The sequence below is a fragment of the Aquila chrysaetos genome, chromosome 1 (genome assembly GCF_900496995.4).
Source record: "Aquila chrysaetos chrysaetos chromosome 1, bAquChr1.4, whole genome shotgun sequence".
Lineage (NCBI taxonomy): Eukaryota > Metazoa > Chordata > Aves > Accipitriformes > Accipitridae > Aquila > Aquila chrysaetos.
This window is the reverse complement of record NC_044004.1, coordinates 53,942,552-53,964,838: the sequence shown is the minus strand read 5'-3', so window position 1 is coordinate 53,964,838 and position 22,287 is coordinate 53,942,552. Positions and strand designations below refer to the sequence as shown.

Genomic DNA, 22,287 nt, shown 5'->3' with positions numbered 1-22,287 from the left:
GCAATTTGTGATTTTTTTTTTTTTCAGAGAAAGGGCCACCAAAGAGGTCATGAAATTGCTACCAGGATACATAGGTTTTATCCTAGCATGTCACAAAAAAAGATAGGAAACTTGAAAAAACTATATAAAAAGAGTAGCAAAATTTGGTCCCGTAATGTAAAGACAGCAAGAATTTCACTCCAAGGTAGAGACATAACAGTTGAGAGTAATTAATTATCCTGATATTTGTCTTACAGGTTGACTAACCACTGTTAAAAATTCCCTGTAATTGTGACCCACACAGATATATAACAAAAGAATATTATTAAAAAAAAAAAAAAACAACCACAGATTTTATTTCACAACCTTGAAATAATTTAGTTAGCTTGTAACGTTAATGCAAGGAAAAGTAATCTGGTAATTGACATTTATTCCAGATAACATGGTCATTTAATATATCACACCCCTTTCACGTAACACATAACATCTATCATTTTCATGCTAGTATGTTAGATATGACCTATAGCTACTGTTACTAATCAGCTTTTTCTCTTTCTGATATTAAGCTGTAAACATCAGACGTTGCAGTCAGAACATGCTCACAGCGTTTTGTACTTAAGTGCTTTTCTCTACAAAATGATACTTCGGTTTCTGCTCCATCATTACCTAATCTAATTCCATGTATTGAAACTGATAATGAAAATAAGAGATATCTGCACATTCAAAACTATGTATCCAATTTCTTGTTGGAAGGCTTATTACTGCTGTTCTTTACCAATGGGGTTGTTCCCAAATAAATAAGAGCTATATTCCTATGAGAAAATGCTCAAAACTAACTATATGAACTTTCGACTGATTTCATACAGAAGGGCTGACTCTTCACGATGCTCACTGAAACCAGTATGATTCCTAGTGCAATAACCAAAGACAGGTATCTGGATATTCGATTTGATTTACAGAGGAAAAGGTAAGAAACAAGACTTTATACAACCTCAACATCAAAATAAAAAAGTTGCCTCCAATTTCCTCTTTCAAAAAATTTGCATATATCGTCTTTGTTAATACTTACTTCCTTTTTTGGAGCCTTACACATGCTTTTTAAAAGCTGTTTGACATTAGCAGAGGCAGCAGTTGAATTTTTCCACCTTCATACTGTTTGGGCTGTTCCTGCTGCATCCCTACTTTAGAGAGCTACTGGTACACGCTAACAAGACCATGCATACCCTGTGAAAAAGATACATGGCATGCAATCTTCTGTCAACGCAATGTAACATGGTCCAGCTAGAAACCGCTTGAACTGCACAGTGGTGCTCCTGGCAGGCATCACGTTGCTCCTCTTCAACTCTCCAAGGGCATCCTGCTTGTTCTACCTTGGGTCTCTTGTAGTCAATTCATGGGAACATCCAATAAAAACATCTTCAGTGCTCTAGGTACTGTTTTGAATTTGTTTTCTTTGTATAGTGTGGCCTTTGCACCGGATGTGGTGTTACCCAAACCGTGCTCTGTACCAGCCTGCTGCTGTCCAGCCACTACAAAGCTCAAAACCTACTTCTAAGGTAATGTGAAATCTCAGAAAAACAATAAAAAACACGGAAGCTGAAGCATAAACAAGACTGATATAAGTTTCTTTAAGTAGGAACAGCTTTCATATACAGTTCCTTTTACAACCGGTCACCCACCTAAATGTTTACATTTAATTAGCTTTTCAAAACAGTGGACTAGATGGCTGTGGAGACATAGGAATTAGGTACGGAGGCTGCTTTGTGTATCACTAGCAAAAATTCACCTAAAGCCAGCAAAAACTGGCTGCTGGATTGCCTATTTGAAACCAGAATGTTGTCCTGGCTGAAATTCTTCAAGGGCAATATCCATCTGACAACACCTATATTTGCAATTTCCAATAAATACTCTTCCTGCAAGTTAAATCATCTCAGGTAAAAGATCATATTGACAAGCTGACAGAAGTAGAGAAGAATATTAATACTTAACGCCATGAGGCATTGTTGCTCCCCATGTTATTTAAATTTCATGGATAAACAAGCAACTTTTGTTTCCAAGGTAATAATAATATAGCATTTCTCATGGGTGGTAAATCTACTCCTTTCTTTCCTTCTTTCTCCTCTCTCTTCCTGAAGCATGCACTTAACCCTATTACAAAGGAAAGCCTACCACTCACCATTCAGGAACCAAGCCAAAGGACTTGTCAGGGAAATATAAAGAAGGCATCTTACTTGCATTAATACATTAAAATGTCATAAAAAAAGCCCTAGGACAAAATACAGTAATTGCCAGCTGCCTAATTATTTTCTCATCCTCTTTCAGCCCTCAACACAATGCCTCCGTTAGGCTGCCTGCCAGTGATGTTTGGAACATTAAAAATAACCCCAATTTCTGCAGAGATTTCATGTTGCAAAATGTGCTCTGATGGGCAAAACTGAAGCAAATATAAGAGTGAACTGCTATTATTTCCTTTAAATGATGAGGGAAGCGAGACTACTGTGTGCTGTCAACTCACCCTTGGGTTTGTACCCATATTCGTAGAAGAACAGTTCAGTGATAGGAGGTTAGAGGTGACCGAGGACAAATTTCGTTTCCCAATTAACACTACTGAGCCATGAAAGCCTTGTCTACTAGGCGCCACCACATCCAAACTATCCTCCCACTGCACAGGGCCCTTGCTCTCTGCAGAGTTCAGTGTCTCCTGACTTGCTCAACAGTGTAAGCAGAGGGATCATTAGTTATGACTGGTAGAGTCTAGGAGATAATGTTGACTCTTATTTCAGGAACTATTAGGCTATAAACACTGCTCTGAAAGCCATTTATCTGCATTTTAAGATAAACAGAGAAGCTACTCAATTAAGTAGATTGCAAGAAATAAGCTACAGATGCCAAAGCGAGTGACTTTTAAATTCCAAAAAGGAAAATCTGTGCATTTAATAAGCACAATTTTATACCACGAAACTACTGACATGGAAGTTCATAAGCAGCATAGCTTAACCACTCTGCGATGTCTGATAAAGAAATACAAATCAAAGTATAATTACAAAACAGTTAATTCCAAGCGATGTAAATTACATACACTTAAAATTTGCAAGTTACTACCACTGATACCAGTTACGAAGTACAATGTTATGAAGTGGCAATCCTTGTACAGCAGTATTTACATTTTATCGCCACATCGCTACAATTTGAAAATGAGATGCTATCCCAGACCTCTGTGAATGAGATAAATGCCAAAGCTGTCATGCCTGAATCTGCACTTGCTAGGGGAGAACATTCTTACTGAGATAAGCCACAGAGTATGAAATTATTTTCTCCAGTGTTGCCAACTAACCACATTTTTTAACTGAATACTATTCATCTATTTGGACATATCTCTATGAGATCTTTAAGATACTGGTTTAATAAAATTAAGAGCAAAAAAACCAACCCCAAACCACTAAGAAGCACACCCACAAAATAGTTTCCACTATCCTTTAAAAAGATGTAAAATACAAGGCATTCTAAGCGTGAAGAAAAAGATGGCTTTTTTTTTTTTTTTTGGTCACAAAAATTAAAAACCTGATCTTTCCTCACACTTCCAGATGCCAGAGCTTTTCAAGCCAGCTCTGAGGTCAGACAGGGGAACACGCAGGTGCACTGCACGTCAGCAGCTGAAAGCTTGCAAGGTTGTGCCGGAATCTGATCTAACCCCCCCCCCGCCCCCGCTGCCCACATTCCTGCAGGCATTATAAACGCTCCCTGAAGGAATATTACCCTAATACGGACTAATTTTCCGCAAACAGCCCCAGCCTCATTAAACCTCTTCTTTATCAGCATTGTTCAAAGCAGTTTTTCTGGTAATATTGAACTCCCTTACGCCCATCTAAAAAGAGAAGAAATTCCTTTTATGTTCTCTCCAGTATCATTTCTCCTATTCAGGTCCACTGGCACTGCACAATAGATTCAATAAAAATATTCAGTTTCATCATACAGTAGTAATGTCCTAAAGACTATGACACGGATTAAGAGAGAGAGGTTCTGTTCCCATAAACAAATACAGAGTAAAGAGACCACTCTCCAAACAGGATTTGATAGATTTATATGGGTGACTCATCTCAGCAAGCAGGCAAGCCCAAGTGAATGAACAGGACAATATTCCTAAAGCAGGTGTTTTCCTGGACCTGCAATTCTTCATGCTCCTGAAATGGCCTTGCACCCTTCCATAGACAAATCCTTTTCCCTTCAGTGGGATCACACAGACTCTGTTCTCTTAACATGAATAGCCATTGCCATTAAAATTATTAAAAAATTTGAACATGCTTTCACCTAGCTTTATCGTGGAGCCAAAAAAAGAGCTAGTCTGCATTCAAGCACCCTGCAAAGCAGCATAACATAAAAGTGAGGTTATGACATGCAGAAACCAAAAGTGAATCCTCTTCCCAAAGTGATGACTACCTATATGACCTCACCCGAGATGCTCCATGATGCACCTTGCCCATCTGCAAATCATTGACGCAAACAGTAATGTGCTTTTAAAAGCATTTCTGGTTTGCAGATGAAGAAAATCATTATTACAGGACAGGGACAAGAATACCGTCCCCGGGCATTCCTTCTTCCCCCGCTCCATCCAGATTGTCCTGAACGGACTGAAACTCCAAATACAGCAGAGGATAACAAAATACAGAAAGGAGATGTAGCCAGAGGACATCTGCTTTTCCTAACCACACACTCTAATAACAATCCTGAAATGATAAAACCAGTTGTACCGTAAGTTGCTTGTTCTGAGGAAAACAGCAGACCAAACAGTGCTGTATTTTCCAGTGATTCTTTTGCCTGCTGTTCAACATACAAACGCCCAAAAGGGATTGCTAGGAATACGGACACTGGGAAAAGGAAATGCAGGCAAAAGCACTGGGAGAAGGCAAGCCATGCATCCACAGTCTTTGGCCAGTCCAATTCCAGCTGGTAGGGATTTTTTGAAAGAAATATAAATAAATAAATATTTATATTATTTAAATATTACATATAAAAAATACACATTCTATCTAAACAAACAAACAAATAAATAACCCATGAGGGCTCCAAATTCGGGGAAAAAAGAGTTACTTACACTGAACAAAACACTGTGAAAATAAATTTATTTGAAAACCGAAAATACTGCTACTACTCAATACAATAACGTCAATATAAGTAATGCGAGTATGAAAGCTATGGTCCTCATAGCCACCCTTCACACATGCACAATGAACACAAGACTGTGGTATAACATTTCGATCACATGCATCTCATTATAAAATAAGGGACTTCTTAAACAACAATTGCTGGTAATGAACAGACTTACAAAACACGCCAAAGCAATAGCCCTACACAAGAAAGCAGCCGCTCCCCGCTCTGGACAGCGCAGTTACAGACCGTACTGCAGAGAGACACACTCTGCAATACTGTGTAGTGCATGTGCTCTGATGACTGCTTATGCCCTCCTTACCATGTTGAAAAGAAAAATTGAAGTACCATATTTTACAGCATTTATAAATACAAATAAAACAGTGTTTCCTATAATTTATTCTTCTGTTCTTCAAATCACTTATCTCTTCTTTCCTGTTTTCCCTCAAACTACTTTCCTCCTTAATGTTTTAAGCATTTACTTTCTTTTTCTCAGTCCATTTTTTATATTTGTTTCTTTCTTTCTGGAGTTTTCGTTTATATAAATGAAGTAAGTTTCTTTCCAAGAATTCATTTCCCCCCCCACTTACATTCCCCTGGACTTCCTCCCTCTTTCAGTTGCCTTTCTTCTATTCTCTTCTATAACCTGATCCTTCTTCCAGCCCCTCACTCCTCCCACTTTCCAATGATGCTTTGACAAGCTCACTGGTATTTTTCCCCTTTCTCTCTCACTTACGTTCTCCCCGCTTCCTGAATGATTTATGTCAAAACCATCTGACCCCGACTCCTTCCTCAGCCTTTGTGCATCTGCCCCACTTTCACATACCTTCAAAAGCACGCACAATATGGACTCCCAGTCCCAAACCAGGCCCTGCTTGCTCCCAGCTGGTATGTTCCTGTACACCCAGCATGCATGCAGTGCAACACGCTCAGTCCTCTACAGGAGGGCAACCTCCGCATGTCCTTCCCACTGGTCCTCCTGCTCCCCTGGGAAGGGAAGCCCTTCTCCCTTCCCAGGTTTCCCCCGGGAAGCACCCCAAAATGACTGCTGCGGACCAGAGCAAGGGCAAGAGGAGCACTGCTACCCCTGAGGAGAAGGAAAGGCAAACTGGAGACAGGCAAGAGCCCTCTGACGTGACTGTAGCTTGCCAAGTTGCTAGCTGACGTGACAAGCTTCTTTCTCTTGAACAAGTTTTTGGGGTTTGGTTTTTTCGGGGTTGGTACGCTTTTTAAGGAAGACCCAGATAAGAGAACAGAGGCTGCCGTCTACTTATTTCAACCGAGACCCCATCTGAAGTTCAGCAAGCTTCCATTAGCCCATTAAAATTGAATTAGAAACCTTGACTTCAGCAGAAGTCAATGAGAAGTTACAACTAATGCCAACAAAAGACAACAGTGTGGGTCTTCTAGACACCTCACATGAAATTGCAAGGAAGTGGCTATGCTCACCGATATGAATTAAAAAAATCAAAATTAGATTTTTCTCCCCCTTTTCTTCTTTTTAGCTATTTTAAAGAGATAGAAATTGTCATCCAGCTGAAGTTTCATTGCTTTCAGCTCCAGTCAATCTCTAAAAATACTCCAAGTCATAAGAACAAGGGGCCTACAGCAAACATGTGTTTCAAGCTGAGATTTTGTGTGATTTCAGAGAGAAAGAAAAATATTTTCCCAAGCTTTCAACTTTTCATTTGTATAAAATAGTTTATTTTATAGCTAGGTAAAGATGTAAAATTAAACTTCTTCATTAGTGTCATGTACTGCAACTCGCTATAAATACTGTTAACATAACTAAATGCATGAATTGTGCAACATTTTCCATCAGAATATGTAAGGGAGTAGATGCCAAATATAGGGTAAAAAAATATAAGAAGTCAGCTTTCTTCTATAAAATAGCAGAATTCTTAAAGAATGTGTTGGTGGTCAAGTCTCTAACAAATAAGAGGTTGTTTCCGTGCTACACAGCCTGACTATTGGTCTGATTAACCTTAACTAAGGAATAAGAAAAAGTATTTGGATATTCTGTAAATAAGCACAGGGAGTATTATTTTCCTATAAAGTCATCTGAAATTACTCCCTCCCAACTTGTATTTCTTATTGCTGTTCTTTTAATGCACCACTGCTAAAATAATTCCCTACTCAACTCTGCAAAAGAGGAATGATTTTCTAAAGCCCTTTCCTGGGTGGGGACCGTACCTGATAAAACAACCAGTATCACTGAGTTGCAGCCAGATGGAGAAGGAAGAGGGTAAAACCAGTTTTTAAGCATGGATGTGATAACTGTAGACATTCACACACTTTCCTACATGTAATAATTTATATTTCTACACTGCTTTCCTTTCTGAAGTAGCTTTCCCTTGGACTGAAGGTGGTGGACAGAAGTACCATGTTCTGTGAGCTGAAGAACAGGGCTGATCTCCATGTCCAAGCTGTGGAAAAATCCTTCAAAAAAGGCCAGTTGATTTGCCCCAAGACAGAGTTCACATTTTTTTCTCCTAGGTTACCAACATCCCCAAGGAAATGCAATTAAAAGATTTAGTAATACGTCCAGCAGAAAATCAATGTAAACGCTTAAATATGTGTGACATCAGAAAAGGTGTCAGTTTTAATAATTTTCTTCTGTAAAATATACCGTAGTTAGGTTATAAGTAATTAACTAATCTTACTCAAAAACTATTTAGAATACTGCACTTGCAGATCCGCATATCTGCAATGCCTACTTTGTTCACCAACAAAAATGACACGTAACACATGGCACAAACCCAAGAAGGCCAATCGGAAATTCAGCTGCAACTATGACTAATGTTTGCCAAATTGATAGTGAGCTACGATTGCAAGCTCCTCTTCAGGAGCTGAGTTTCAAGGCATGCATTCCAGCTGCTGGGTTGTATCAAGAAAAGTAAGAGGGAGTATTACTGGGGGGGAAACATCATGGGTACTCTCTGTTAGCTTTACCTTGGAAGTTGGCTTAAAACTGAAATTTAAAACCCTGACTCCTAACATGAGAAAAACATGAAGCTCACCATCAAGCCTAGAGATTGTGGAAGTGTTGGTAGGCTATACACGTTACTTCTGTACTAAATGTTACCCACGTAGCCTCAAAACAAGCAAGAACGAACCTTTTAATAAGTACTTGAAAGAATGAGGTTAATAAACTTATGTTCAGAAAAGTCCAGAATATACTCTGAGAGAAAAAAATATTTTCTCGTGCAATCAACTATATATTTTTGTTATTCAGCAACAGAATTCCTTATATGAAAATAACTGTCATAGATCAACAGACCCGGGAAGCTACACTTAAAGAAGTGCGTCAGATATCCATGAAAAAGTATCCAAAAGAGGAAGAGTTAAATACAAAAATAACTGAATTAGCACTTTATAATTTATTCTACATCCTGCCGGCTGCAGTTTCAGTAGGATGTGATACACTCAGGATAAAAACAACCATACTTCTTCAGTTTTACCCTCAACAGCACTGTTGACATGTCATTAAATTGAGCGGATTCAATTCCAAAGCTGGCTATGTTTCAGGAGAGAATCACTGATTTCTGCAAACTGTTTGTACATCTCTAATACAGGACATGATCCCAGATCTTCACCCCTTTAAAAATCCTGAAGCTAGAGAACAAAATCCTGGCTTCACTGCAAGTGTTGTTAGTTTTGCCATCACCTCCAATGGGTTTAGGATTTCAAGGCAAGATCTCATATGTGCAGAATTCCTCTTGCTTTCTCTCTGTCACTTAGAGAAAGTCAATTAAAAAATTTATGTACTGAAGTAATTCCCCTGTTTCTCACCTAGACCTTAGTTCCCACTGAAAATAAACCAAGTTGTGATGTTAAAAAGGAACGTGAAACCAAGCCCAGCATGCACTGTAATAGATTTACAGGGTCCCTTTTGGATTTCACATTCATTGTTCTGCAGCCCATGAAATACTAGGGAGCCTTGGGAAGAAGTCAAAACCCTTCACTTTAAAACCTCACACCCATTCAGAAAGAGATTATTAGGAACAACAGTATTCTAGCATCATATTTCTGGTTCCCTTCACTAGTATAAAATGTTTTCAGATTCAGCAATAATATTAATCAAGTGTTTTAAGACCACCTTTTCCTTTCCCCACAAAATTGCTCCTTCTTAGCACTCTCAGGAGTTTTTGTTTCTGCCAAAGGCAAATTCAGTTTCTGCCCATAACAATGGTGGCAAAATGGGGCTCAGCACACTTCTAGTGAGGACCAGATGTACTTTATATAGATGATTGTATTAGAATAGCTCAAACCAAAATACTGCCAAACTGAAAGTGGAAAAAAACGCTTTTCAGACACGCTTACAAGAAACCAGCATAATCAAATAACTCCGTCTGTATGTTGCATTTCTTACACAAGTCCAAAAAAGTCCAGTAAAACAGATTCTTTCTCCTTTTTTTTGTACACTTTTTTAGAGACCAAGAGTCATCCATCTTAGAGATGTGGGGAGAAATGGGGAGAGTTATTTATACAACAGATGCACTAGAAAATTTTCCTTAGAAACACCTTCTCCCCATCCCCCAAGGAATTTGCCCCTCCTAATTTTTCTGTGTGTCGATACACTATATCCATTGTTTAATTTGCCCTACAGCACACACGGATCATCGCACCAGTGTCTCCTTTCCAGCCGTGCCACCCTTTCCGGGAGAAAGTCAGCTCAATACTCTTTCCAAATTGCCTGAGCAGAGGGTCACCAAAATCCCCCAAATGACATCACAGGACTGTCTGGCAGGTGAGGGCCAACCCTTCCTCAATAAAGCCAGCCATGAGATTTTAAGAGGCTGACACTCAGCTTCATCTCAATAAAAGGTTTCCAGGGGTTCATTCAAGGAAAAGAGATGGAGGACAATGGGCTCGAGCAATTAGCCCTGCTTATGAACTCCCCCCTCGCCCCCACCCCCGGCAATTAGGATATGGACAAAGGACTTCACTTCCACAGTGACCCAAACTAGGGAGCTCTTCTTGCCGAAAGAAACACCCTTTTCAAAATTCCTCGGCCAGCAGGGATGTGCAGGTGTTTCCCCCCTCCTAATTTTCTAGGCCATTGGTTGAGGGACCTCTTCATCTTCCAGTCCCAAACCACATGTGCTGGGACTTCCCTAAACTGTAGAGATTATTGTTACAGAAAAATAAACGCTGGAAATCTAAACCTAAATAATCCCCAGAGATCAGATTTACATCTGATTTAAGATGTAAACAAGGAAAAACTGGAGGTTGGTGGATTTAGGGTAGGTCTCCTCTCCTCTCATTTTAGCCATCAAAGCCTAGTCACCGAAGTTTTCTCCCACATAACTCAGACATATTTCAGATATAAAGAATCATTTTCTGGACCCATCTTTCCAAAATATCTAAATATTTCTAAAGCCTCTTTTGCTCTCCTTTGTCTATGGACACTGGGCAGACAGCTAACATTTAGGCAGTAAAGGAGAGATGACATATTGTACTCCCCCAGTTTGGATACGCTCTTCACTTTTTGCACTTTGTGGTTGATAAAGACATGAATTAGAAGCAAATGACTCCTCTCCTGCCTGCGCTTTGCAAAGAAAAATAGGACACAATATCTGAAACACTCAAACCCTGCGTACTGTTTTGATGCCTATTGCCACTGCCAGATGCAGTGATGCTCTTTGGCCAGTTGTGGACCACAGGACATGGGTAGAAATCTTTTTTCACCACGAAAAGCTGTCTAAAGCAAAACCTCTCCATCCTCCTGTTCCAGAGTCGCATGTTTCGGGCCACAGCAGATTTGCTCGTTTCAACTAGCAGCTCCGTGACACAACCCAGAGGCCGAAGGAGATGTAAACTATTTACCCTGTCTCCACGTACGTTATTTTTGCAAGCCGGCAGGCCGGCCTCCCTAGGCCATGTTTGTTTATAAGGCAAGTGTTCCCTGCTCCCGCGGGGCGCTCATCGAAGGAGACGCCTGGGAGTTTCTGTCTGAGGAAAGCCACTAACTGTTCTGCATTTCTGGTACGGGAGATGCTTTGTTTAACTTGAAAATAGCTTTGAAAAGTAGTACAGCAAGTGCGTTTTCGAAAAGTAGTACAGCAAGTGCGTTTTCCCTGAAGAACCCAGTGTCACCAATGATGCTGCCATACGAGTAAGAGGAGAAGACACTCATACAGAGGAGTTCGTATGGAAATATTAGGGCATCTTGAAAAGCAGTCAGTTAAAATGTCCATGGTCTGGTTTCACATGTATGCTGTGTGCTTTATCTATCTATCTATCTTTCTTTCTTTCTTTCACTCCCACCTCTGTAATTCTTCTCCCTGGATGGTCTGTCTTTCCGTCTGTTGTCGTTGGTTTTGGGGGTTTTGTTTGTTTGTTTGTTTGTTTGTTTGTTTTTAAATAAGACAGGGGTGCCCAAGCTTGAGGATGAACACATAAGGAATTTTCAAATTTGGTGACTGAACAAAAAATAAAAATTGGAAAGAAGCTTAAATAAGCTATGGAAGCTTCCTTCAATAATGTCCCAGCCAACCTGCAAGTGTCACTTTGAATGCATATTGTTCAGCCCAAAGGATTTAGTTTCTTTCCTAGATCATTTACTGCTGCTTGAAATCATTGTCTTTTTTATTTTGTTGCTTAGAGCTAGGTCAATGTTTACATGGAAATGTTATTTTGAAATAAAAATATTTACATTTTACTGAGAAGGTGGTGTACTAATTTTCAAAAATGCTGCTTTTATTTAGTTGAAACTATTAGTCAAGCATAACTCAAATTTATGAATACTTTAGGCCTAAAGTGAAACATTTTTCTGCCGATCTGTACTTTCTTATGCTTTTTAATTGTTTTAACCTTTTGAATCATCTCTATCAATAATATCACCTTCCAGTCTTCAAGGAGACAAATTAAGGACAATGATGAAAAAGTTAATTAGGGATTTCTTATTGTATCTATAAATTTGAATAGGATGTTAAGGTCACATATTAGACTGAACAGAAATACCAGATAAAGCCAAATAGAAGTGCCTTTTATTTTTTCCAAAAGTAGAAATGCTGGGGAAATAGCACTTAGAAAATTCACAGGAAGTCACTGTAGACACTTGTTGCCATAATAAGGAGAGAGTCACTTAAATATCTACAGAGTTATGATAAAAATCTAAAAAAGCTCCATTTAGATGTGAAAATAAAATGACATAATGGGTCCTACCTAAAACAAGTCATCATTCCACTGTCCTCTTGGTATTCAAAATTTTGTCACAGTAGGCAGTGTACCATTGGGAAACACTCCCGTTTCACAAATTCACCTCAAAAGTTTGGTCTCACAAAGATGCCAATGATTCATTTAGAAGTAATCCTGGGTTTTAATAAGGCTTAATGCAAACCACACTCTTTTTTTTTTTTTAATACATAAGGAGGTCGCAGCTCCACATCAATGGTTAAATCCCAGGGGTGAAACAAGGGTTTCAACCACAGCTGGGGCCAGCCCTGCTGGATAAAAAGTATCACTGAGGACACACCAAATATTTCCCATGGAATCACAGAAAAGTGGCATTTTGAGAGAAGGAAGTATTCTCTTGTAGCTCTCCTTCAGTGGCAAACCCTGCAGTCAATCACACAAGTCTTTTCAAAACATCCTACTGCATGACTTTGCTTCCTTCCATTTACTTATTAAGAGATAGCAAGGAGGAAAGAAAGAACTCGCATAAAATGCAGGTGGGCTGAAAAAATAAGGCTAGCTAAGAATCTCGTCTCCTCTCCCACTGATGTGTTGCAGTGTGCACCATTTCACGCAGCATGCAAACTTCTTAGGGCAGTTGATTTTCGTTTCCACCGCAGCTTCACTTCTATTAGCACAGGGCTGCTTGAGTTTAGTATTGAAGGAGAAGGTTCAAAGATGCCTTTCAAACTCTGCGTGGCTCTCTATGCAACACGGCTACAAACTAATAATGTCTGCATTTGCTAGTAAAACAACTATAAGCTTTAGCTTCAAATATTAGACAAATTCAGCACTAATTAAATGGCAGTCCTGATGCATGAAGTCTCTACTAGACTACAGGGCAGCCGTTAAGAAAAGCTCTCCAGTTCTGGCAGCGTGCCTCGTCCCCGATTTGGACTTTCAAGGGTAACTTCGGCGTGCTTCACATAGCACACTACTGTTAACAACTGCTCGTCACTCCTTTTCCATCTCCTCTGCTTTCAGCCCACCTGGCAGCGTCATTATTTAAGCCAACAGAAATAAATTTTTCATTAACATTTTCAGAGTATTAAATACCTTTTCAAGATTAAAATCTATTAGATGTCCAGCATTTGTTTCTATTTTTCAACATTTAGTGTTCAAAATGTCAGTCTTGCGCTACTTTCTGTGGGATACTTTGCTGTTAATATGGAAAAAATATTTAGATAGAGTACATGTAAAGTCTATAGAGCAAATCTTAAATAATTGCTACTGACTGCAGTGACTAGTGCTGCAAGGAAACCTAAGGGAATTCATAGGTTTACTTTGAACGCTTTAATATATTATTTTTCATAAACGCTTGCCCCTGAAAATGGGACCAAATTATGCAAGGGTCTTTATTCTCTGAAGAGATCTGTACTTTGCATTACTATGTCCTGCTAGGGTAAGACTGTATGAATGTTGTTCCCCACAGAATAATATGAGAAGACTGAAGCAAATCTTAGCAGAATGAGAGTTAAACAGTGCCAAAAACCACCTACAAAGAACACCTCTTCATTCACCAGCTCAGACATTAACCTTCATTTATATAACTTTAAATGAAGGTTATAACCTGAAAACAGGGGTTTGTAAGTATAATGCTCATTATAATAGCATTATAAATGAAACTTGCTCACCCTAGAAGTGTTTCTGCTTTTGAAAAATAATTCTGTCTGTACTTCAACTTCTTGTTGCCAACTGTGTGAAAAACAGCAGTGAAGGAGCAGAAAAGAATGGCTCCGATTTTTTATTTTGGGGGTTAGTTTCAAGTGTTTGGCAGTGGGATTTACTTCCATGCTCTACAGATCAGAGGCAAAACAGCTATTTGAATTCCTTCTCCGTTACCACCTTTCTGTCACCCAGAAGTTCACCTTTATTCATTAACAGAAGGAAGAGATGGACTATGGAGAGCTGAAACCCGCTCAGTCAAAACTCTGCCTTTTGTTTCTCACAATACACGGGGATTACTTGTGTGAGGACAGAATGCTACCCTTTGCTGGGATTTTGTACAATAAATACAATCTTTTATTTTATGATTTTTAAAAAATTTTAAACAATTGATAATTTGGAGTGAGAAACTTCTGAGTCTAACCAGTTGAGCTTTAAATTGTTGTGCATGTCTCTACTGTATCTTTTAAAACAAGACTCCGGTTCTCATCTCAACCTCCTACGTGCTGACAGAAGTGCAGCCTTCAAGTCAGAAGTCCAGTGCCAGTTCTCATACGCTGAATGGATGCTGATGGATACATTTGCAAACAGACATGTTAAGTGTATAGAAACAGAGACATGTTATGGGAGGTGCTGAAAATGAAACTCAAAGCTCTGGCATTTCCTTCAGAAGGGATAAAACAACACAGCGATCTTAGCAAGCATTATTGTGGTGAAAGAACCCAATAGGACGGCTGTGTGAAAAACCCTAGACAAATAATCCTTGTTCAGTTAAAATTAGATACACTGCCAAGGCCCCTTTACACTGCTTTGGTGAGAAGACCATTCTCCAGTTCCTGAATAGACTGAAGAGACCTTAGTGCTTAATAAGTGTGTTTAGAAGAGTCTTCAAATTATTTAACAGATCATCAAGATATTAGGAGGTTTTCTCCGACTTCCCAAAGCAATTAATGTGCATAGATTGAGACCCAGATCTTCCAATGAAGCATGAATGTCTTTGCATGGGCAGAGATGGGAGATGACATATCATTCTCTTCTGCATGCTACATGAATGTGCGTACTGCAGATTTGAGTAAAAGACAAGTTTCTGCATTGCTTAGAAAAGTGGCTGAATTGAACTGTGTGTCAATTTACCCTGCAGTGTTTTGCCCCATCTACTGAACGGTAAGCAGCCACCTCCATCATCCTTCCAAGCAAAACCAACAAAGGAGCTAATCCTGATTAGGTCTAACGTTGTCTGAATCACATTTATGTTCAGCCTGGAGAAACAGGTCACAGAAGTTAATCCAGCATGTAAAAACATCTAGAACCAGAAAACCTATTAGCCAAAGGACAAGTCATACGCCCAGTCACCTGACACAAGCCACACACCCAGTTTTAGGAAGAATTTAACCATTGGCAACCTCTTCAACATCCTTCCTTTCCTCTCTCCCCTTTCCTAAGTTGCTCAACAACAACAAAGAGCTAGCGATACATAAAGGAAGGCGAATTGCATCCTTATATCTGAATTTAGTTATGTAAAAAAATGAATTTTGCTTAAGAGTCTTAATATAAAGGTCTAAAAGAGGGGCAGGACTCTGTAGGTAGAAGCTTCTGTTAACAGAGTCTTTCTGTGGAAGGTGAACAGGGAAAATGAATCAGAAAAAGCCTTCCAGGAGAGCAGTTTATAAAAGCGAGAGGTTCTCTGTAACAGCAATCAGGGCATCCTAAAGTTGATCCAAGGGAGACTAGGTTTTACTCCCCTTCAGGCTTGACCAGACATGATACTTCGCTGCTCACAAACCGGCTGGACAAGGAAATCATGTGCTGACAGTTTGGGCATCACCAAAATTAAGGTGTCAGTCTTACTCTGAGATCACTCAACTGAAGAATTACCTTAGCTCATCCAGAAGTGTTTCACTGCTAATGGCCAGCAAGCAAAGTTGCTGGCTTGCTCATTTCCTTCTATGAATATGTGCCAGCACACCTGAATTTTACAGCAGAAATAAAGGAAAATCCAGAACCCTGCTGCTAAACTTACTGCTTACATTAAAATCACTGCAAGATGTCTCTTTGCGGACCTTTTTTGGGCCATTTTCCAGGATGAAGCAACAGCTGTCTTTGCCAATCTCCTCACAGGCAAAGAAAATTTTCAAGATGAATTGCTCTGATAGAAAGCAGGAGGTTTTTTTTTTTTTCCTTCACTTTGCCAGTGTTGCTTCTCCTGGAGTCAAGTTTCTGATCCTGGAGGCACTTCCAGCTGTGAATTAATTACAGGTTTGATAAATTGTGTACCTGTTGTTCATAGAGATCAGGAGTGGTAAACTTAAAAAAAACTTTTATTTCCTAGAAGTCTGTAAAATTAATTTCCTGGCTTCTCCAAGTAGGCTAAGATGAGGCAATCGCTGATGTCTTCCTATGGTTTGAAGTGTAGCAAAAGGGTTTCCTTTTGCTGCAAATTGGGCTTTGGCAGAGGACAAGGACCTGGAAACACAGCAACCCTTGCACGGGAAGAGCTTCCAACTCATTGATGAACCAAAGTAGCAGAGCCCATAGTCCAGATTGGTGAGTGCCGTTGCTGAAACCCATGCTGCTCAGGATGTCGTCCTTTTTAATTAGGACATTTAACAGATGAATATGGCCAAGAACCAGAATTGCCTGTTCTTGTTTAAGAATAAGCTCTCCACCCAAACAAAGTATTAATGTGTCACTCTGTATAATAAATACATGACTTGCTATACAAAGAAGAATAGTCGAATGGCTTTGGCCTTGTCTCGAACTAATTTATTTTAAGTCTATATATAACAAGTTCCTCTGACAATGAATTGTGTAACGTCTACAAGACAAAAAACGGCACACTTTGTTAGCTACAGAAAGACAGGTGGACCGACAGAAACTTCCACTTAGTGCTTTATTGGCTGCCTGCCACGGTTTGAATGGGGGCAATTATGAAAAAATTGAACACATGACTTTAATAAGCTTCAATATGGATCGCTGTCTGGTGGAAACAGAGCTTTACAATAAGTTACTCTGAGTCTAGTCTTTGCTGCTAGGAACAAATGTGTTGTTTCAGACGTCAATCACATATTCTTGGTATTATTTGAAAAGGTTAGCGAGAATACTGACATGTGAAATTGCAGGTGACAGGAAGCAGCCACGGCACTGATTTCCCTCCACGTCCTGGGAGAGAGCAGCCTCCCTCCGTGCCGGCCGGGGAGTACCTCCCTGAGCGCGAGGGGGATGCGGCAGCAGCACCCGACCCCAGGAACGCACAGCGACGAGCAGCTACCGCTGCTGCGGGCGTTCGGCAGCAGCCCCTGCGAGCGGACTCCTCTGCTGCGGAGGCAGTTGCTAATACGGTGCTCTCTCCCCACAGCTGAGCACTGAATGCTTTCCAGATAAATGAAAACCAGCCTTATCAAATATTTAGGATGGACATGTCTTGATGCAAAGATGTCCTTCACAGGCTTTACACTTCAAGCTGCCACCTCCAGCATTTGCGTTAGCTACGAGTAAGACAGCAAATAAGCATCACTTCACACTACCCACGAGGTCAGGGAGGCATCGCTGCAGTTCATACTCGTTCCACGTTTTGAGCAGTTTCAATGAAAGTTGAGGTTTGGATGAACCGCCGAGTCTCCTTCCCAACCAATTCTCTTCCCTCCCCAGCCGAGCACACCCTGCCTTTTAGAAAAAACTCACTCACGCATCCCCCCAAGAGGACTGCCGTCTCAGCAATAAAGGTCTGCAGGGAACTTCTTCAGGACTGAAGCAGCAGGGTTGATGGGGGAAGCAGCATGGCATCAGCCCCGTCGCCTGCCTGGCCTACGTGCGAGCCACAGAAAGCCAGGCTTGCTGGAGCTGCTCACATGGGAATGGGGGCAGAGAGCCCGCCCAGAGCAAGAGCAGCAGTGGTCCCAGCCCCCCCATACAAACTCTTCCCATCCCCCAGCAGCACAAGCGACAGGACGGTTCCTCCCCAGTCTCCCGTCCCCACTCCCACCCACCAGCTCCAGCTCCCTCCCCTACCAGCACTAAGGGTGCACCAGTCCATCGTGCTTATATTGCTAATACATCTTTGGTCATCTCTGCACTACTTCACACATGGTTTTTTACTTTGTGTGTATAGAAACGTTCATTCAAAATACAACACCCAGCATAACTATTTCATAACAAAGATGCGCTCAAATGGCCATGTGTAGTAGTACATCCCAGGACTGAAGGCTCATGTTTCCAGTCCTGTATCACCTGTGACAAGACTGCTAAAGCAATTCCAGGTTATTTTATCCCCTTTCAAAAATCAAAAACAAACAAAAAAGGAAAACAGAAAATGCTGTTCCATTCAGTGAGAAATTCCAGAGAGCTGCATCACCTTGGGAGTGGAAAATAAGAGGAATATGATTAATTGTCAATGGCTTCGTCCTTGAATAGGACCATGCCACCAGAAACATTTTAATAGCTTAGGATGCTCAGCTACAACATTATCAGAACCGCTCCTCTCCCTGCAAGTTTCTATTTTTCTGAATGCCTGTTGCTTCTGCCTATGCTGCTCTTGCCTACTTTGGTCATCCTCCTTTGCACATGTTTGAGAGGAGCTGTGCATGGACACCGCATCCTTTCGTATCTCCAGGCTGCTTGCTCTTAACCGCATGAGTGCATGACTTATAATAATCTCACACAATGTAAAGTAACTATCACTATCACTTGGTTACTACTAATGGTAATGGTAATTTTTACTTTCACAGGTTTAACGTGTTTTCAAGTGTTGCCCCAGAAATTATTATATTCTGTTATTTCAACCTGACCCCAAAACACTTCATCTGTAAAAACAGTAACAATTATTAACAACAGGAACAATGTGTACTGATGACAAATCCATATGAGACGTTTCTGACACACCGTAAATTCAGTAAGCACAAGTCCAAATAATGAACAGTCAGAATTTGCCACACAAATACAACATGGAGAACAACTGGCTAGTCAGTAATCTGCAGCATCAGACAATGGGTCACTGACTTAATGTGAGTCATCAGTGTAATAATTTATGAGAAAGCAGTTACCATATCAGGAGATATCCACAGACTGTTCTGCATAAAAAAGGAGAAACAAGCTTCTTGCTCAGGGCTGGGAAGCTACTTCAAAAGCAGCATCATGCTTTGGGGAGCATTGCTCCCAGAGGACAAGAACTTGTGAAAAAAAGTCCAGAAAGGCGCAACAATCACCCTCACAAATTTGAAAACAATGAATTACGAGGAAAGATTAAAAGGACGAGGTTGGTTTGGTCTAGAGACAAGGGCCACATGGTAACAGCTCTGAAATAAGTAAAAGGTCTCTGCAAAGAGAGGTGAGATGTACTCTTGCTCTACGTGCGCTTGCACAGGATGGGAAATAAAGGCTGAAATTTTAACACTGAGGATCTCAGACATTCAGAAAATCAAGTTTTCTTCGAAAGCCTAAGAATGGGAACAGATCATCTACAGAAGTACAAGAATAAAGCTCTCTTCCCAAAGGTTTAAAAAACGATTGGACAAAGAGGTGTCAGAAATGGCTTATGTACAGTTATACATGCCTTCAGGTGGAGGGACAGCCTAGACAACTCAAACTTCCTTCCAGACTTACTTTCTGTCACTCTTTACAAATTTACCGCAAAATGCAAATTCGGCTCATTCAAAAATTGAATCCAAACCTTCTAATTTTTAAAACACCAAAACTGTTTTAATGTACTTCCACGTTTTTATTTCATAACATTGAAAATGTAACTTGGCCTAATGAACAAAAGATAAAATAATCTAAACCCAAAATGTTTCAATGTAATGCTCATAAAACATGTATTATGGTGACCCTCTGTATTACTGTTTGTTGCCCACCAAGCCGAAAGATCCATCCTCCACAGAGCTCTTAGCAAGACAATCAAGATAATTCCATTACCAGAATTCCAAGATTCCAACAATATTGTTCCATATTGCTTCCATTGTTGTGTTCACATCAGAATATGAATAGAGGTTGGATCAGTTATAGTATCAGTCTTGGTGACAATCTGAAAACCAGACTGTTATCTACCAGAGAGAAGAAAAAGATTGAAAAAAAGGAAAGCAGCAGCTGAAAAAATGCTCAGGAACTCAGGAGAAAATTGTTTTGAAGAGACATGAAACTTTGGAAATAATGAGACTGCAGTATTTTGCTCTTTCTTAACTCTAGAGACTCAGAATTTGCAGCAAGCGCTAGGCTAGATTAAAACATTTTTACTACATACTGAGCCTGACTCTGCAGTATGTTTCTTTGGTAATGATAGCTTAATTTCAGAGGAACAAGGCAACATTAAAAACTGCTCTGTGACTCTACCCATGTTTCCTAATCTCCTCTGAGATTATTTTTAATGAAGGCAAGAAAACATCTTTTTCAACTAAAATAACCCATCTCACATTTGTCTCCAGACCTTTAATTGTTTAATGCAATTTCCCTCGGAAGATGTTCAGTTTCACCTATACAATCGTTTTTTCCCAAAAGACTAATCAGTATTTTGAAATATAAAGTTACTTAGTTTATAAATTGCCTTGACTTTTCAAACGAGTCAAACTGAAGTTCTAAGAAACAATACCATTTACCGTGTTTTCCCCCATTCAACGTATGCGAACTCTTGCGAATGGTAGCTTCTGCCAGTTGGGATTCTGGTTGTCAGAGCAGTAAAATTTTGCTTTCCAAAGCTCATTCTTTACGCACTGCTGCAGAACCTTGCATTTAGCACAGAATTGCCACGTATGCACATGCAACCGAATTGTTCATTTATAGGGGAAGGTGGAAAGCATATTTTCAGTGTAGACTGAAAGAAGATAATAGTTAAACCAACAAGGGCCATGCACGACAAAGGAGATGGAGAACATGGTAAAACAAGTCAATTCTGCTGGACTGAAGCTGCCAGGCAATACCATTTCTTTACTAACAACAGTAATGCTCTATGTATAGCCTAGATCCCTAACAGGCAAAAGAATGTTTTAAAAAAGGGAGGAGGAATGCTACTGCAAAGAGTTCCTTCATGTCTCTTTTCAAGGAGTTTAAGGAAACAGATACCAAGTGCTCGCAACATTGCAGAAATGTCTTGAATTTCTTTACGGTCTGTGTCCGCTGAGTTTCAGGGGAAATTTCCAAAGAGGCAGCCCCAGACACACTGCTGGAGCGCAATACACTGCAAGGATGCCACATTTAGCTTCGTCCTTTGGGAAGAACATGCAGGTGTTTCGAAGGAATGCTTCGCCTGAAACCTGCCTTTTGATTATTATGGCTTTGGAGACCTTCTGAAAAGAGAGACCTGACAAGGGCGCTGAGCTTTGTTTAGAGAACTTAATCCTCATTCTCCCAGCTGCTGACAGGAAAAGGCCATGTTTTGCTTAAGTAAAAAATTCCTTTCTTAGAATCAAGGGATGAAAGTGGTAGAGAAGAGCAAACACCCTCCCTGAACAGCAGAGCTAAAACACCCAACAGCTGACTGTTAACAGCAGCAGAAACAGCTTTTTCTATTCTACGATATATATCAGGGTAAAAAAATCTCTGCCAGGTGGCATTAGGCATTATACGGATACGAAAACCATCCAAATAATAACCTGATCCTGCGAGATACTGAGTTCCTCCCTCCTGTCGAAATGAATGGTGCAAAGGGTGCTATGGATGTAACCCGAGCAGTGAATCACACTCCAAAGCCTACAAAGCATAAGCCATTCCAGTGCTATACTGAGCGTTATTTGAAACATTTCCAAAAAGAGAAAACCCCACTGTTCATTTAAACTGAAATTCAGATCTTGGATGCACATGTTGCCATGAGCTTTGATTTCCATTACTCCTACAACACTGATAGCGTGAGTCCAAGGGAAAAAAAATCATTCAAAGTGTTCATAGATTTGATTTTTTCCCTTAAAGACCTATATTCTTGCCAGTGGCACACAGACCTAGAGACTTCCAAACATATTTCAATATGTTCAATATTACAGGCTTGTAGTAAATATAATTTGAAGCATTACAGTCCATTCCATGAAGCAGTTCTATTAACTTTCTCTTAAAAAAAAAAAATCTTTATCCATTAGTGGAAGAATTTGTCCTAGGTGTGCGTTTGCTGCTGTTCCTTCAAAAATCAGACCTAGCTTAACCACGTAGGCTCAGTAAACCCCCCAGGCTGTACTAATTCAGACCCTAGGGACCTGAAGAGTTGGATTTCCTGACAACGTCACTTCCAAAGGGAATATGCCAACTCAGCAGGACTTTTCCAGCAGCCCTGGTTCCTGCCTGCCCGAGGCTATAGCAGGCTGTGCAACAGCACACTGGATGATGCACTGTTGTTCATCCCAGTAC

At 40.2% G+C, this 22,287-nt stretch overlaps 1 protein-coding gene across 5 annotated transcripts in view; it reads right to left on the bottom strand.

Annotated features, from left to right (window-relative positions):
- The window catches only part of BMPR1B (bone morphogenetic protein receptor type 1B), a 259,567-nt gene that overhangs the window by 45,971 nt on the left and 191,309 nt on the right, over window positions 1-22,287 (bottom strand). The gene's annotated exons all lie outside the window — the stretch shown is intronic.